The 19090-nt window shown below is 39.7% G+C and overlaps 1 long non-coding RNA gene across 1 annotated transcript in view; it reads left to right on the forward strand.

Annotated features, from left to right (window-relative positions):
- Positions 1-17271, forward strand: part of LOC138991492 (uncharacterized) — a 59792-nt gene extending 42521 nt beyond the window's left edge. Inside the window, exons 3-4 of the long non-coding RNA XR_011467459.1 lie at positions 13988-14159; positions 16784-17271. This is a non-coding gene — a long non-coding RNA (uncharacterized lncRNA). The remainder of the gene's footprint in view (positions 1-13987; positions 14160-16783) is intronic.
- The last annotated feature ends 1819 nt before the right edge of the window (positions 17272-19090 follow it).

Below are 19090 nucleotides of genomic sequence, written 5' to 3' on the forward strand. Positions count from 1 at the left end.
AGTATGAGTCAATTATGTATCTGTGCAGTTTTCCCCAGGTAGTCATCTTAAACTCATTTAAGATTAGTAATTAAAAAGAATCTCCTATATACCTAAAGCTTTCACAAACATTTTTTCCATATATATAAAAAAGTTTCCAGAAGTCTCCATCTTGCTCTGATGACAGCAATCAAAAATGACATATATGTCTATGATTGAAAGATGTATTTATTTATTTATTCATTCATTCACTTTAACACATTTTTCCTAAGTGCCTTTCATTTATGTATTTATTTTATAGATGGCGTGCTTTTATTTTACTTATATTCCAAGCAGTCACCAAGTTTTATTGATGTTGCTACCTAAATCATTCTTGCCTGTATTTACATTCTTTTTTAAATCTATTTCTTAAATTGAAGTAGTGTTGATGTACAATGCTGTGTTGGTTTCAAGTGTGCATCATCTAAGGAACATTTTATACACCTGGGCATGTGGGAAAAATAAAAGAAGTAAATACAGTAAGATGCAGGTTTTGCTTTCTGAAAGTACACAGTCTATTGGGGTGAAGAGAGAGCAGAGCATCACAGTATAATCAGGTTGTGAAAAATTTACCACAGGGATGCTGAGGTGATCAGTTTCAGGAGGTACCACTCACTCAGAACCCAAGATGTTCTGTGGATTCTTTATCTTCAGTACCTCCTATGAGAATGGTACGCTCAGGAACTGAGCTAGATTGTGGTCCTAATAATTAGAAATCATCTTATAGAAGCAAATACTAGTGTTAGATGGACTTCCCAGGAAGACACCCCACAGGAGGGCACAGCAACCCACTCCAGTATTCTTGCCTGGAGAATTCAGGGTCAGAGGAGCCTGGTGGGCTGCGGTCCATAGGGTCACAAAGAGTCGACAATGACTGAAATGACTTAACATGCCCCCACTAGCATTAGACGCATGTGGATGGTAGCAAGCAAAAAATAAGAGAGGAATTCAGCTGAAGCATCAGATACATTTATGTTCTGGATGTGACTCAGAATCCTTTCTTACTTCTTGCTATTTGCATTCCTTAATGATAGTAGACGGAGAGCCCAAAACTATGTCTCTTAGAATTCCTGATAGCCCAGGCCGGGATGCAAATTAGGTTATGCTAATTGAATGCTTTCATGTGAAATTTGGAATGTGGATATGTGGTGGGAGCTGTTTTCTTTCTGCTATTTTAAGTAGCAAATATTTCCAGAGAGATGTTGGAGTTTAAAGGTGGTAGCAGCTAGACTGAAGTAGTCCAGGAATTGATGAGTCGATAGGCAGTCTGCGTAGGAGCTGGAATCCACATACCTGGGTCTAGCTGTCAGCATCCAGTGTGTCTTTGAACTAATCAGTCCAGGAGCAGCCCCATGCCTCCCCCTCCTCCTGCAGCCCTTCAGTCATTTCGTAAGCATTTAATTTCCTGTGTCAAATCCCATCTGCTGGAAATATCTGTTTACCACACTCCATTCTGGCTGATTCGGCATGTTCAAAGGCAAGAGATGTGAAAAAAGAATCTTGTGGTAAGGGAATGAGTTGCTGCTAGGTGTGTTGGTGCCAACGATGGATGTGGCAGAAACTACAGATGGGAAAGTAAGTTTTTTAGACTATGAAGTCTCTAAGTTTTGTTTCTCCCAAAGACTTGGCATCTAGGAGATTTTCATTAGACGTTTGTTGTGTGGAATTGTACTTAAAAGTTTTAGGGTTTGGCCTTTGTCTTAGAGTGGAGCCAGTGGACTGAAGAACCATTTGAAGGCTCTGACTTAAGGGAATCACACAGTGAGATTCGTGCTTCTCATTGGCAATTCTCTGTGGATGATATGAAGGAGGAATTGAAATTCTAAGGATAGAAAAGCTATTCCAGATTACTCTGTAGCTTATGATGCAATTGAAAAAAAGGTTTATAAATTTGGTCGATTTTTATGCCAAGTTTATTATATGATTTTAAACCACTAAAATATTGATTATTATACTTTTGAGATATTGAGAATCTGAAAACATTTAAACATATTCGTCAAGATGACATCCTTTTTTTTCTTTTTTTTTAAACTGAAATACCACATGGAGAAGGGAACCTGGTGGCCTACAGTGCACAGGGTCGTGAAAAGTCAGATGTGACTAAAGCGACTTAGCACAGACACACACATAGTTGGTTTACAATATTGTGTTAGTTTTAGTTGTTAAGATCACATACTTTTAAAGCTTTCAGGCAGAGGAAACTGTAAACTATAAACCGTATTGCCTGTATAAACTGTATGGTGGTACCAATCTGGCCAGTAAACAGCTCTGCCTTTCCTCTATATTTAGCCATCATTCTGTGAATTTGTTTATGGACCTCAGACTCTCTCTACAAGGAGTAGTATTTTATCATATGATATTATCACAGAGAATATTTTTGTATCCTTTGTACAAAATATCCACTGTACAATATTTTGGAGGTCGTTTGTACTGGTGGTATAACTGCATTTGATGACAATTACATCCTCAAGCTTTGAGATGCACATGAGATGTGAGGAAATGCCAAGGCCACACACTACAAGACCAGCCTTGCTCATTCATCTAAAATGGAAAACTTTAAAATACCGGACATGGGTGGAGAAAATGAAAGGGGTCAGACAAGCCAATAGTTGAAGAGTTATTATAATGTCCAAAAATACATCTCCTCTAACTGACATTTATTTTTATTTTATGGGGACATTATTTTAATTATGTGAGTGTTAATTTAATGTCTTTGGAAAGTTCCCCTTTGAATAAAGTGGGACTGCCTACACAGGGCTCTGTTGTGCCACTTACCATATTGTATTAGATATACTTTCTTGTATGTCTATGTGACAGAGAAAGCATTACCTTCTGTATAAATCCAGTTTATTTCTTCCCAGCCAAGTAGAAATGTACTGTGTTCTACTCTCCCGTATAATGAAGTTGAAACTCTGACTTGTATGTTAATAGAGAGGCTTGGCTATATGACCCCTTTCCAGTCTTCATTCTATCTTTCTTTTTTCCCCTTCATAGCAGTATTTAAGGCCATATACTGTAGTTGATGAAGCCGGTAGGTAAAAAGAGACTGAGTTTCTGAGTCATTGGCTGGAGCCCCCTACCCTCACAAATGCACACCCCCCCTCCACTTATAGCAATCTACCCTAAACTGTGATATAAACTGGTAATTAACCTTTCCTGTATTAGGCTGCTGAGATTTCAACATGTTTGTTACAGAACTAAACACATCTTGTCTCACTAGGTTGTACACACTCCTTGAGCTCAGAGGTCTTTCTTCATTATATCTCTTGTTCTACCAAAACATCTGGGGCAATGCCCAGCACATAGTAAATATAAATGTTGGACAAATTAGTGAAAGAGTTTTCTAAGCAAGAGGTATCTTTAAGGCAATGGCAAGAGGCAGTATGAATAACTGTTTAAAGATACATTTAATTTTGAAATTCTTTTTCAAATGAATACTGTTTAAACAATATTGTTCTTTAAAAATAAACTATATTTTAAAAATATACAGCTTTTAAACACTCAGAAAATATTGTGCCAGTTTTCACTCTTAACTTTCTGTTGGATGTATCTGGAATTTTTATGAAATATGAAATAAAAGTGGTGTGTAATGAAATTTATTGCTATGTATAAGATGGGATCAGTTGGACTGATTTCAACTCATGACACTATATGTTGTAATTTAATTCATTCTCTCCACAGCTCTGTCTTCTTAAATTATTTTTCTTACATTAGTAGAGTTTAATTTTTGAGCCGTTTTAAGTTTACAGGAGGATTTAGCATAAAGTACAGAGGGTTTTCATATGCCTCTCCCTTCCCCATGGTTTCCCCTGCTATTAACATCCTGGATTATAGTAAAGATGTTAGAGTAGGAGAATGTGTATAATTATTCACTATAATTGATGAACCAATACTGATGCATATGAATGACTAAACTCCATAGTCTAGATTAGAGTTCCTTCCTTGTGCTGTGTTGTAAATATGTAATGACATGTGCCCACTATTACAGTGTCATACAGAATAATTTCCATGCCTCCAGAATTGTACATGCTCTGTCTATTCAGCTTTCCCTCAGTCCTTCCTTCTGAAGCTCTGGCAACCACTGATCTTTTCACTGTCTCCATAGTTTTCTGTTTTCCTGAATATCATATACTTGGGGTCATACAGGATGTATCCTTTCAGATTGGCTTCTTTCACTTAATAATATGTATTCAAGTTCCCTCCATGTCTTTTCATGACTTGATAGCTCATTTCTCTTCATTAATGAGTAATATTCCATTGTATGGATTTACATAGTTTATTTATCCATTTACCTATTAAAGGGCTTCTTGGCTGCCTCCATGTTTTGCCAGTGTATAACTAAAGCTGCTTTAAAAATTCATGTGCAGATTTTTGTGTGAAGAGAAGTTATCAAATCATTTGGGTAACTCCCAAGGAGCAAGATTGCTGAATCATCTTTGAGAGTATGTTTAATTTTGTAAGAAACTGCCAGATAGTCTTCCAAAGTGTCTATACCATCTTGCACTCCCACCAGCAATGGGTGTGCATCCCTGCCGCTTCTTTCCTTGTCGGCACCTGGCAGAATCAGTATTTTGTTTGGGTTTTAGTCATTTTAAGTAAGCATGTAGTGGTTCTTCTTAAATTTTTATTCTACAATACTTAATTCTGTCATATGTTTTCAGACAAAGTCCTCCTTATTACGTATGAAAAGAGGAACAAATAGTAGAAAATTGAGCTTTACATCTGAGAATCCAGGCTTAACTTATTGAACTCTTCGATTATGTTGGGTGTTAGACTCAACTTCCATGTATGACAAGTGGGAACTGCAGCTGACAAACATGCTTCTGAGACTTAAAATTTGGTCCAGTTTACTCTCTTTTTACTCACACCAGGTTTTTTCTGGCTTATGTCCAAGAGTAGGTCAGATCACTGTGATGATGAATGAATCAACACAGTACCCCTGAAGAATGGTGGAGACAGTCCCAGCTCTGGAACTAATGGCCCCACCTTTCCCTCGAATGTGGTTATACCCACTCCTCCTTGTAAAGTGGAGCCTGTTATAAAATAAACAGGTGGGAAACGGACACCAGCAGGTGGTACAAATTTTCTTTGAAAGCACTGACTCTTTTATTTTTATCCCTGCACTTATGAGATGCAACAAATGGACACCCAAAGGTCACAGGATGGATGTGGATTAGGGCACAGGTATAAAGCTGGGAAATAGCACGCAGGGCATTGATACAGTTGCTTCTTTCAGAGATCTGTTAACGTTCTGAAGTGACTGGCAGGTGCTGAGTGACGTTTATAAAGGAGCTGAGAGTGAAGAAGAAAAATTCCTGGTCAGAGACGCATATTCTCCATGGTTCACACTTCCCTTTTAACAGTAAGCTTTGGGAAGACAGTTCTAATTCTGATCCTTGTATGTAAATAGTATTTGAAGGATCAGTTCAGTTCAGTAGCTCAGTCGTGTCCGACTCTTTGCGACCCCATGAATCGCAGCACACCAGGCCTCCCTGTCCATCACCAACTCGGAGTTTACCCAAACTCATGTCCATCGAGTTGGTGATGCCATCCAACCATCTCATCCTCTGTTGTCCCCTTCTCCCCCTGCCCCCAATCCCTCCCAGAATCAGGGGCTTTTCCAATGAGTCAACTCTTCGCATGAGGTGGCCTAAGTATTGGAGTTTCAGCTTTAGCATCAGTCCTTCCAATGAACACCCAGGCCTGATCTGCTTTAGAATGGACTGTTGGACCTCCTTGCAGTCCAAGGGACTCTCAAGAGTCTTCTCCAACACCACAGTTCAAAAGCATCAATTCTTCGGCACTCAGCTTTCTTCACAGTCCAACTCTCACATCCATACATGACCACTGGAAAACCCATAGCCTTGACTAGATGGACTTTTGTTGGCAAAGTAATGTCTCTGCTTTTGAATATGCTATCTAGATTGGTCAAAACTTTCCTTCCAAGAAGTAAGCATCTTTTAATTTAATGGCTGTAATCACCATCTGCAGTGATTTTGGAGCCCAGAAAAATAAAGTCTGACACTGTTTCCACTGTTTCTCCATCTATTTCCCATGAAGTGATAGGACAAGATGCCATGATCTTCATTTTCTGAATGTTGAGCTTTAAGCCAACTTTTTCACTCTCCTCTTTCACTTTCATCAAGAGGCTTTTTAGTTCCTCTTCACTTTCTGCCATAAGGGTGGTGTCATCTGCATATCTGAGATGACTGATATTTCTTCAGGCAATCTTGATTCCAGCTTGTGCTTCTTCCAGCCCAGCATTTCCCATGATGTACTCTGCATAGAAGTTAAATAAGCAGGGTGACAATATACAGCCTTGACATACTCCTTTTCCTATTTGGAACCAGTCTGTTGTTTCATGTCCAGTTCTAACTGTTGCTTCCTGACCTGCATATAGGTTTCTCAAGAGTCAGGTCAGGTGATCTTATATTCCCATCTCTTTCAGAATTTTCCACAGTTTATTGTGATCCACAAAGTCAAAGGCTTTGGCATAGTCAAGAAAGCAGAAATAGATGTTTTTCTGGAACCCTCTTGCTTTTTTGATGATCCAGCAGATGTTGGCAATTTGATCTCTGGTTCCTCTGCCTTTTCTAAAACCAGCTTGAACATCTGGATGTTCACAGTCCACTTACTGCTGAAGCCTGACTTGGAGAATTTTGAGCATTATTTTACTAGCGTGTGAGATGAGTGCAATTGTGTGGTAGTTTGAACATTCTTTGGCATTGCCTTTCTTTGCGCTTGGAATGAAAACTGACCTTTTCCAGTCCTGTGGCCACTGCTGAGTTTTCCAAATTTTCTGGCATATTGAGTGCAGCACTTTCACAGCATCATCTTTCAGGATTTGAAATAGCTCAACTGGAATTCCATCACCTCCACTTGCTTTGTTCGTAGTGATGCTTTTAGAGCCTAAAAATTCAAATAATTCGAAAGAATTCCAAAGTCCACACAACTGATATTTGGAAATGGCGAAGGAGGGTGGGTAATGGAAGAAATTTTACTTTATGTTTGGCCATGTTACAGAAAAACTTATTTGTCTTCTCTTTCAAATGGAAACCAGGGTAAACATGGGTGACAGGCAGATTGGCCATATTATGACGGTGCTAAAAGCCAATGTATTTGCTGAATGTCCTTTAGAGGACATGCTGGTGATTGAATTGTACTGAAATTTGTGCAAAGGGGTAATAAATTCACTTTCATGTTTTGACACTACAGATAAAGACATTAGTATCATTTCTCATTGCTATTTTAATGATGAGTTACTGATGGTTGTGTAGTACCAGATCTAAATGTCATCACTGGGAGCTCACTGACTTCAGGATGCACAGTGGGAAAGTTAGCACACAGCTTTAGTAAAGCCACTTACAGAGAGCAAGGAGTAAGTATGTTTCAGTTTGATTTCAAACTAATTATTAGTATATGAAAGTTATTCTGCAAATGCCAAAAGCACAGATATGTTTTAGCGTCCAGTCTCTAGTTACAAAGTATGGACGCTTGTGTGCCATCTTTTTTTTTTTTTTTAATGAATTCATATCATAGTGAAGCCAATAAAGGTTTAGTAACTGTGGTAAATTGTATTATTCGTCAACCAATATTTAATCTTCTTCTCTCTTAACTGCTAAGAGAACTGCACTTCCCCACCTCATCCATTTTGGGCTTGGTCATATAACTTACTTTGCTAATGGAATATGGCAAAAGTGACATTTTGATAGCTCTCAGCTTTAAAACAAATTACAAGTTTTCATCAGTTTGTGGAACACACTTAATCCAGTTCACAGCCTGAAGCATGGCTGCAACCCTCACAATACACAGCCAGCAGCAAGCCATGTGAATAAGATGTAAGTGTTTGTAGTGGGAGCCCTCATGATTTTGAGTTTTTGTTGTTGTTGTTATGGAGCATAACATACTTAAAGCTTACAAGTGGAGATATTTATATCTAGGATTGAATCTTTTTTTACAGTAACAACAAAGAAATAGAAAGTTCTGGCATTGGCTTGCGGCTGGTTGATGTAATGTAAGAAAACTTTTAGGAGTCTGGAAAAATGGAAAGCCATGTTATGTAATAAGGAAATATTTGGCTGAACTTTTGAACTCAAATACCTGAGGGGCTGAGAATGTAATGTATTTGGTGTTTGAAATTGGTTGTGATTTGATATATTTGTAAAGCTAATATAAGAAAGAAAAAGCTCAGAAAAGATTTGTACTGTTTTCAAGGGAATGCAGTGAGTCTGAGGAAAGCTGGAGGATTCAGAGATGGAATGGTTTCTCCTTTATCAGAGTCAAAGACAAAAGTGATATTTGGCAAAACTAATACTAATACAATTATGTAAAGTTTAAAAATAAAATAAAATTAAAAAAAAAAAGTGAGTAACCCCCTTGAGCCACAAAGTTTAATTAATACTCAGGGCAACAGCATCAGGATGTGACCATCCCATATTTCTTTCAGACTTCTGATTGGATTCATGTGACCTCCAATTCTGTTGGGTAAGATGGCTGGCCCCACAAGAGACTGATCTAGACTTGCCCAGAAGTGTCCAGGAGTCTCCAATGGAGGCGTGTGTCAGTGGTGGCCTTCTGCAGGGTTGGGGACAATGAGTGTAGCAGTACACACATGGGATCTTTAGAAAGAGATCGCCATTATCTTCATTACCTCCACCATAGTTTGTCCCCAGGTAAAAAGCATGGAGGGAACAAAGCTCCACCCATCAACAGAAGATTGTATTAAAGATTTACTGAGCATGGCTACGCCCATCAGAATAAGACCTAGTTTCCCCCTTAGTCAGTCTCTCCCATCAGGAAGCTTCCATAAGCCTCTTATCCTTCTCCATCAGAGGGCAGACAGACTGAAAACCACAGTCTCAGAAAACTAACCAATCTGATCACATGGACCACAGCCTTGTCTAACTCAATGAAACTATGAACCATGTCAAATATGGCCACCCAAGACGAATGGGTCATGGTGGAGGGTTCTGACAATTTGTGGTCCACTGGAGAAAGGAATGGCAAATCACTTCAGTATTCTTATTTGGAGAACCCATGAACACTATGGAAAGGCAAAAAGATAGGACACTGAAAGATGAACTTCCCAGGTCGGTAGGTGCCCAATATGGTACTGGAGATCAGTGGAGAAATAACTCCAGAAAGAATGAAGAGACAAAGCTAAAGCAAAAACAACACTCAGTAGTGGATGTCACTGGTGATGGAAGTAAAGTCCAGTGCTGTAAAGAGCAATATTGCATAGGAACCCGGAATGTTAGGTCCATGAATCAAGGTCAAACAGGAGATGGCAAGAGTGAATGTTGACATTTTAGGAATCAGTGAAATAAAATGTACTAGAATGGGTGAATTTAGCTCAGATGACCATTATATCTACTACCGTGGGCAAGAATCCCTTAGAAGAAATGGAGTAACCATCATAGTCAATGAAAGAATCCAAAATGCAATACTTGGATGGAATCTTAAAAATGACAGATGATTTCTGTTCATTTCCAAGGCAAACTATTCAATATCACAGTAATCCAAGTCTATGCCCCAGCCAGTAATGCTGAAGAAGCTGAAGTTGAACGGTTCTATGAAGACCTATAAGACCTTCTAATACTAACACTCAAAACAGGTGTCCTTTTCATTATAGGGGACTGGGATACAAATGTAGGAAGTCAAGAAACACCTAGAGTAACAGGCAAATTTGGCCTTGGAATACGGAATGAAGCAGGGCAAAGACTAATAGAGTTTTGCCAAGAGAATGCACTGGTCATAGCAAACAACCTCTTTCAACAACACAAGAGAAGACTATACACATGGACATCACCAGATGGTCAATACTGAAATCAGATTGATTATATTCTTTGCAGCCAAAGATGGAGAAGCTCTATACAGTCAGCAAAAACAAGACCGGGAGCTGACTGTGGGTCAGATCATGAACTCCTTATTGACAAATTCAGACTTAAATGGAAGAAAGTGGGGATAACCAGCAGACCATTCAGGTATGATCTAAATCAAATCCCTTATATTATACAGTAGAAGTGAGAAATAGATTCAAGGGATTAAATCTGATAGACAGAGTACCTGATAAACTATGGATGGAGGTTCATGACACGGTACAGGAGACAGGGATCAAGATCATCCCAAAGAAAAAGAAACGCAAAAAAGCAAGATGGCTGTCTGAGGAGGCCTTACAAATAGCTGGGAAAAAAAGAGAAGCGAAAACCAAAGGAGAAAAGGAAAGATATAAGCATCTGAATGCAGAGTTCCAAACAATAGCAAGAAGAGATAAGAAAGCCTTCCTCAGTGATGAATGCAAAGAAATAGAGGAAAACAACAGAATGGGAAAGACTAGAAATCTCTTCAAGAAAATTGGAGATACCAAGGGGATATTTCATTCAAAGATGGGCTCAATAAAGGACAGAAATGGTAGGGACCTAACAGAAGCAGAAGATATTAAGAAGGGGTGGCAAGAATACACAGAGGAACTATACAAAAAGATCTTCTTGACCCAGATAATCATGGTGGTATGATCGCCCACCTAGAGCCAGACAACCTGGAATGCAAAGTCAACTGGGCCTTAGGAAACATCACTATGAACATAGCTAGTGGAGGTGATGGAATTCCAGTTGAGCTATTTCAAATCCTAATAGATGATGTGAAAGTGCTACCTCCAGTTCAGTTCAGTTCACTCACTCAGTCATGTCTCACTCTTTGCGACCTCATGAACTGCAGCACACCAGGGCTCCCTGTCCATCATCAACTGTTGGAGTCTACTGAAACCCATGTCTATTCAGTTGGTGACGCCATCCAACCATCTCATCATCTGTTGTCCCCTTCTCTTCCTGCACTCAATCTTTCCCAGCATCAGGGTCTTTTCAAATGAATCATCCCTTTGCATCAGGTGGCCAAAGTATTGGAGTGTCAGCTTTAACATCACTCCTTCAATGAACACCCAGGACTGATCTCCTTTAGGATGGACTGGTTGGATCTCCTTGCAGTCCAAGGGACTCTCAAGAGTCTTCTCCAACACCACAGTTCAAAAGCATCAATTCTTCGGTGCTCAGCTTTTTTCACAGTCCAACTCTCACATCCACATGTGACTACTGGAAAAACCATACCCTTGACTAGACAGACCTTTGTTGACAAAGTAATGTCTCTGCTTTTTACTATGCTGTCTAGGTTGGTCATAATTTTCTTTCCAAGGAGTAAGCATCTTTTAATTTCATGGCTGCAATCACCATCTGCAGTGATTTTGGAGCCCAAAAAATAAAGTCAGCCACTGTTTCCCCATCTATTTCCCATGAAGTGATGGGACCGGATGCCATGATTGCTGCATTCAATATGCCAGCAAACTTTTAAAACTCAGCAGTGGCCATAGGACTGGAAAAGGTCAGTTTTCATTCCAATCCCAAAGAAAGGCAGTGCCAAAGAATCCTCAAACTCACAATTGCACTCATCTCACATGCTAGCAAAGTAATGCTGAAAATTCTACAAGGGCTTTAACAGTACATCATGAACCATGATATTTCAGATGCTCAAGCTGATTTTAGGAAAGGCAGAGGAACCAGAGATCAAGTTACCAATATCCATTGCATTATCAAAAAGGCAAGAGAGTACCAGAAAAACATGTATTTCCTCTGTATTGATTATGCTAAAGCCTTGGACTGTGTGGATCACCACAAACTGTGGAAAATTCTGAAAGAGATGGGAATACCAGACGATCTGACCTGCCTCTTGAGAAATCTGTAGGCAGGTCAGAAAGCAAAAGTTAGAACCGGACATGGAACAACAGACTGGTTCCAAATAGGGAAAGGAGTACGCCAAGGCTGTATATTGCCACCCTGTTTATTTAACTTGTATGCGGAGTACATCATGAGAAATGCCATGCTGGATGAAGCATAAGCTGGAATCAAGATTGCCTGGAGAAATATCAATAACCTCAAATATGCAGATGACACCACCTTATGGCAGAAAGTGAAGAACTAAAGAACCTCTTGATGAAAGTGAAATAAGAGAGTGAACATTTTGGCTTAAAGCTTAACATTCAGAAAACGAAGATCATGGCATCTGGTCCCATCACTTCCTGGCAAATAGATGGTGAACCAGTGGAAACAGTTACCAAGAAAACAGCTGTTTTTTTGGTTTCCAAAATCACTGCAGATGGTGACTGTGGCCATGAAATTAAAAGATGCTTACTCCTTGGAAGAAAAATTATGACCAACCTAGACAGCATATTAAAAAGCAGAGGCATTACTTTGTTAACAAAGATCCATCTAGTCAAGGCTATGGTTTTTCCAGCAGTTGTGTATGGATGTGAGAGTTTGACCATAAGGAAAGCTGAGCACAGAAGAATTGATACTTTTGAACTGTGGTGTTGGAGAAGACTCTTGAGAGTCCCTTGGACTGCAAAGAGATCCAACCAGTCCATCCTAAAGGAAATCAGTCCTGAATATTCATTTGAAGGACTGATCTGAAGCTGAAGCTCCAATACTTTGGCCACCTGATGCGAAGAACTGACTCATTTGAAAAGACCCTGATGCTGGGAAAGATTGAAGGCAGGAGGAGAAGGGGTTGACAGTGGATGCAATGGTTGGATGGCATCATTGACTCAATGGAGTAAAGTTTGAGTAAACTCTGGGATTTGGTGATTGACAGAGAGGCCTGGTGTGTTGCAGTCCATGGAGTCACAAAGAGTGGGACACGACTGAGTGACTGAAGTGAACTGAAGATGGCTGAGGAGAAGTGACAAATGGCTTGATCCCAGGGAGAGTTGATAAACATAATGCATCATAACTAAGTCTAGTTGGAGGGACATTGCTCAAAAGGAAATTTGTAAGCTATTTTATTTGTCACGCCACACGGTATGTAGGGTCTTAGTTTCCCAACTGCAGATTGAGTCCCAGCCTCCTGCACTGGAAGGGTGGAGTTTTAACCAGTGGACCACAAGAGAAGTCCTTAGAAGTCAAAAGAAATTTTGACATGGCTATAGTTCTCGAGTGGGTTGTCCAGGTGGTATTAATGGTAAAGAATCACCTGCCAATGGAAGAGATGCAAGACACACGGATTCAATCCCTAGGTCAGGAAGATCCCCTGGAGTAGGAAGTGGCAACCTATTCCAGTGTTCTTGCCTGGAGAACCCCATGGTCAGAGGAGCCTGACAGGATATATATAGTCCATGAGGTTGCAAAGAGTTGAGGTTGCATAACCCTTGAGTTGGAGAAGGCAATGGCAACCCACTCCAATACTCTTGCCTGGAAAATCCCATGGACGGAGGAGCCTGGTAGGGTTCCGTCCATGGGGTCACGAAGAGTCAGACACGACTGAGTGACTTCACTTTTACTTTTCACTTTCATGCACTGGAGAAGGAAATGGCAACCCACTCCAGTGTTCTTGCCTGGAGAATCCCAGGGATGGGGGAGCCTGTTGGGCTGCCATCTATGGGGTCACACAGAGTCGGACATGACTAACGTGACTTAGCACCAGTAGCAGCAGCAACCCTTGAGTAAAATCATAAGTGAGCATAGTTTCTGAGAGAGTTGTATCACAGGTACTACCAGGCTGGCTGAAAAAGGTATGTGAGTGTATTAAATATAAGCTGACTCAGAGCTGGAACAGGCTGAGACTGCAGCTGAGCCCGTAGACCCCAGTAACTTCTTAAGATATCAGCAAAAAAAAAAAAAAAAGAGGAATAAGAACTTCCCAGATGGTGGGTCCAAGAGCCATGGAGAAAACGGGCTGGGAACTATTCCCAGAGACCTCAGTTGGGTTTTATTTCAAAAACACTCCCATCCCCAGGAAACTGGGATCTTGTAACATCTGCTCAGCAGGATTTCAGAACTGCTATGGACCAGTGGCTGCTCTGTGCCCACCCCTCATTTCTCCTGCTTTTCAGAACGTAGTGTTTATTTTGATTAAATTGTTTTGTCCTACAATTGTATTTTGTGTGTATATATATGGACAGGTAAATTGTCTTCTTATTTCCTAGATCTCCAAATCAAGAGAAGCCACATTAGACCTATGTAGAGACTATCAGAAGAAACTGCAGTTAGACCCTGGAGCCATAAATGGATGAGACATTCAGATGCCTTCCTTGCAAACTTTTTGTCTGACCTGGATGGGGAATTATGGTGTATTTGAATACAGACTACATCTGGAAGGTATAATTCTAAATGAGGAGGTGAAATCAGTCTACCCTCATAATGTCAAAAAGCAGTGGATCCACATAACTAACTATTCCAAGTTGCAGTTTCTTTTTGCCAAGTATTTTTCAGGTTCTTTGTCAGCCTCCTCCAGAGAAATGTCACTCTGGTCCAGAGCTCTCTTTCTGAGGGTATTCAGCAGCTATACTATCAATTATGAATTAATAAAGAGATGCTTTGTTATAATTACATTACCCTCCCAGCATTCCTAAATAAAAGGAATGGATTTCTTGGAAGGTATGACATCCATAAAAATTCTCATTTTAATTAATAGTGTCATCCTTTTTTAAAAATTTATTTTATGAAGTATGGTTGATTTAAATATGTTAATTTCTGCTCTACAGAAAACAATTAAGTTATATGTGTGTGTGTGTGTGTGTGTTTATATACATTCTTTTCCATTATGGTTTATCACAGGATATTGAATATAGTTCCCTGTGAGAAATCAGTATGCCAAAACCTTTGACTGTGTGGATCACTACAAACTGTGGAAAATTTGCATAGATGGGAATACCAGATGATCTGACCTGCCTCTTGAGAAATCTGTATGCGAGTCAAGAAGCAGCAGTTAGAACCAGACATGGAACAAAGGTCTAGTTCCAAATTGGGAAAGGAGTATGTCAAGGCTGTATGTTGTCACCCTGCTTATTTAAATTATATTCAGAGTACATCAGTGAAATGCCAGGCTAGATGAAGCACAAGCTGGAATCAAGATTCCTGGGAGAAATGTCAATAACCTCAGATATGCAGATGGCACCACCCTTATGGCAGAAAGTGAAGAGGAACTAAAGAGCTCCTTGATGAAGGTGAAAGAGATGGCTTAAAACTCAACATTCAAAAAAATGAAGATAATGATATCCAGACCTATCACTTCACGGCAAATAGATGGGGGAACAATGTAAACAGTGAGAGACTTTATTTTCTTGGGCTCCAAAATCACTGCAGATGGTGAGTGCAGCCATGAAATTAAAAGACTCTTGCTCCTTGGAAGAAAGGCTATGACCAACCTAGACAGCATATTAAAAAGCAGAGACATTACTTTGCCAGCAAAGGTCTGTATAGTCAAATCTATTGTTTTTTTCCAGTAGTCATGTATGGATGTGAGAGTTGGACCATAAAGAAAGCTGAGCACCGAAGAATTGAAGCTTTTGAACGGTGGTGTTGGAGAAGACTCTTGAGAGTCCCTTGGACTTCAAGGAGATCCAACCAGTCCATCCTAAAGGAAATCAGTCCTGAATATTCATTGGAAGGACTGATACTGAAGTTGAAGCTCCAATAGTTTGGCCACCTGATGCAAAGAGTTGACTCTTTGGAAAAGACCCTGATGCTGGGAAAGATTGAAGGCAGGAGGAGAAGGGGATGACAGAGGATGGGATGGTTGGATGGCATCACCAACTCAGTGGACAAGAGTTTGAGTAAGCTCCAAGAATTGGTGATGGACAGGGAAGCCTGGTGTGGTGCAGTCCATGGGGTCGCAAAGAGTTGGACACAACTGAGCAACTGAACTGAACTGTGCTATGCAGTAGAACCTCACTGTTTATCCATCCAGCATATAATAGTTTGCATCTCGTAATTCCAAATTCCCAATCCATCCCTCTTCCCACCCCCTGCCACTTGCCTTGTGTCATTTTGATCACACATCAGTCTCTAGTCATCCCTGAAAGGCCAGAGCTGCTGGGATGATATTTCTCAGCTTGGAAGCTACTGCTGCTGCTGCTAAGTCACTTCAGTTGTGTCCAACTCTGTGCGACCCCATAGACAGCAGCCCACCAGGCTCCCCCATCCCTGAGATTCTCCAGGCAAGAACCTGAAGTGGGTTGCCATTTCCTTCTCCAATGCATGAAAGTGAAAAGTGAAAGGGAAGTCGCTCAGTCGTGTCCGACTCTTAGTGACCCCATGGACTGCAGCCTACCAGGATCAAATTCTGGTTCATAGCATTTCAATATGTGGTAATGGTACAATTCTGTGAGCCATCTTGGGAAAATACAGTCTGCTTTGTTCCAGGTACTGTCTTCTGGATTTTTTTCCATTTTATCAAAATCTGGAGCTAGCCCACATAGGTTTCAAATTTTGTCGCTACCACCAACTTGTTGTGTGACCTTGGACTCCTTATTCAAGTAATCAGGACTTGAGTTTCTAGACTTCATTTTGTCATCTATAAAATTGTTACAAGGAAGAGCCAATTTTGACTCCGTGTAGGATCTTTTTTTTTTTTTTTTAATTTAACATTTGTTTTTCATTGCTTTTAGTATTAGCTCTCTCTTTTTAGTCCCTAAGTCATATCCGTTTCTTGCAACCCCTTGGACTGTAGCCCGCCAGGCTCCTCTGTCTATGGGATTCTCCAGGCAAGAATACTAGAGTGGGTTGCCATTTCCTTCTCCAGGGGATCTTCCTGACCCAGGAGTTGAACCTGTGTCTCCTGGCAGAATTTGCAGGCAGATTCTTTACTGACTGAGCTGTATGGGAATCCCTCACAGTATTTAGTATTTACTATAATATTTAGTGTTATAATCATACATAATGGCCTGCCTCAGGGAACCCTGCCCTCTGTCTGAATGTTGAACAAAAATTCTTTTGTTTAGGATCCTGTCAACCTGTGGATGGCTACAGAAAGGAATAAATCAACACGTCCCCTCCTTGAGGAAAGTCATTCCAGGAGATATTTGTAAGATTAATGGCTTTTAAAATTTTACTTCTTCACCTACCCCTTCTCTGTTCTATTAAAGAATCTTGCATCCAGACCTTGATAAGATAGTTATTTTGAGACATTAGTTTGCCATCATCTCCGTCTGCCAGCTTTGTAAATAAAGTTGTAGCCCTTGCCTCAACATCTCATCCCTTGGATTTATTAACCTGTTGGACAGTCAGCAGAGTAAGCTTGGACTTTGTAACAATTTCTGGATAATAATAATAATTAGTTTAGAAGGTAATTGCAATAATTAAGAGAAATAATGCATTTTAAGTTCTTAGAACATGTCTGGCACATTCTAACACTTAAATACCATTTCTTATTTTTGTTGTTCTTTTTAATATTGCTATTCTTGGTCATGTTTACCTTATTTCTTTCATTTTTAAATCCTCTACATTTTCATCAACTGTATCCATATCCAAACTGACATTAAATTGAATGTTTCACGAAAGTCATGACTGCAAGTCAGAGAGTGTAGGGAAGTTTACAGTACAACTCATATTCCATCTGCTGGCTACATTTGCATGGTCCCTGGAAGTTAGGGAGAGCCACGTGACTGGTTCTAATTGACTAAATGTGATTGAAAATGATGTGTGTCACATCTTGGTGAGACTGTGAAAATTGCATATAAATGTGATCCTCCAGTCTTTTCTTCTTCCAAACAGGGAGAATTTGGGTCCCAGAGGATGTAGCTTTGGGGTAGTATTGCCAATACAAACGTGGACCCTGTTGCAACTTGGTGGAATTTGTGTTGGATATGTACTATGATCAAGAAATAAATACATGATGCATAATTACTATTTCCCAGTTTAGCTTTTTCATATCCTCATCTAAACTAATACAGTGGGTGTAAAAGATCACCAGGGTCCTACCTCCTAATGATAAGTTAATATCCAGGGAACACAATTCTATTTTTCTAATACTTATTAAAAAAACTGAAAGTACAGTAGAGCCTGCTTCTGACCTGGGGTCACTAGTGCAGTTGCAGGCAATGTCAGCTGGGGTTCTGCTCACCTATAAGTTCCACTGGTCTGGATGTTTGCAAGAGGGATCATTCACACAGCAGGTAACTGATGCTGACTTTCACTGGGGAATTGATTTGGGTCTTTTGACTAGAGCTTTGGACCAACATGTGGGCTTTCCATATGGCTTCAGTGTGTCAGCAGGGTTCTCAGAGGGAATAATTTTCCAAAGGCGAGTATTTTAAGAGATGAAGACAAAGTCTTTTCTCGGTCCAGACTTGGAATGTCTCATAACATTACGGCCAATGCATTCTGTCAGTTAAATACATCACAAAGGATAGCCCAGATTACATTAGAGTTCACTTCTTAAAGGGAAAAGTGAAACAAATCCATTCTCAGCCATCTTTAATCAATCCTACCTCCACCTTTCCAATACACATTTACATTCACCCACGTTAAATAACACATTAAAATTCACTCTCACATTAACATTCTTGCAAGAAGCAGCCATGCCTCATCATAATCAGATACCTCTATTACCAAGGTTTAGCCCATTGCAAATACTCAGTAATAACTGCTGAAAAAATTCATGAATGAGACATACGTATCTTTGAACTTTTTGCAAGGTCTTAGGTTTGAGATGCTAATAAATCTGTCTTGATGAGGCACATATCCTATATAAAAAGTCAAACTTAAAAACTTACCAAATTAACACATACAATGTAAACACATAAAAAATTTTATGTGTGGGTAAGAATAAACTTTTAATTAAGACATAGTGAAGGAAATAGTTGGAAACTCCAGGGATTATCTTTCATTAATATTCATATTACTATATTAATAAAAGTAAAAAGTATACTCTTTTGACCAAGATATAAATTGACTGCATTCAATATTGTTTCTGACAAAGGGTAGGAAATTGCAAGCATTTCAACACTAAGGAAAAAGATCCTAAAGTAAAGATGGCCTACTAATAATTTTTTTTCTAGTGCAGCCAGAAGTAAAGAAAAAAAGGTCTCTTAAGAATTCTTGTTTTATAATTAATGTTACTGAGGCTTCAGGGTAATTTTCCACCGAGTTTAATTGTTTGCGAGTGTATTGGCTTATTCTTCTGAATTTGCATCAGTTTGAAACTCAGGGGAGGTGAAATAGATTTGCCAATATTTATTTCTTGCTATTTGTGCAAACCAAATGAAATAAGTCATGAAATTCATAACAGGACTAAGGGTAAACTGAAC

The sequence above is a fragment of the Bos mutus genome, chromosome 17 (assembly GCF_027580195.1).
Source record: "Bos mutus isolate GX-2022 chromosome 17, NWIPB_WYAK_1.1, whole genome shotgun sequence".
Classification (NCBI taxonomy): Eukaryota; Metazoa; Chordata; class Mammalia; order Artiodactyla; family Bovidae; genus Bos; species Bos mutus.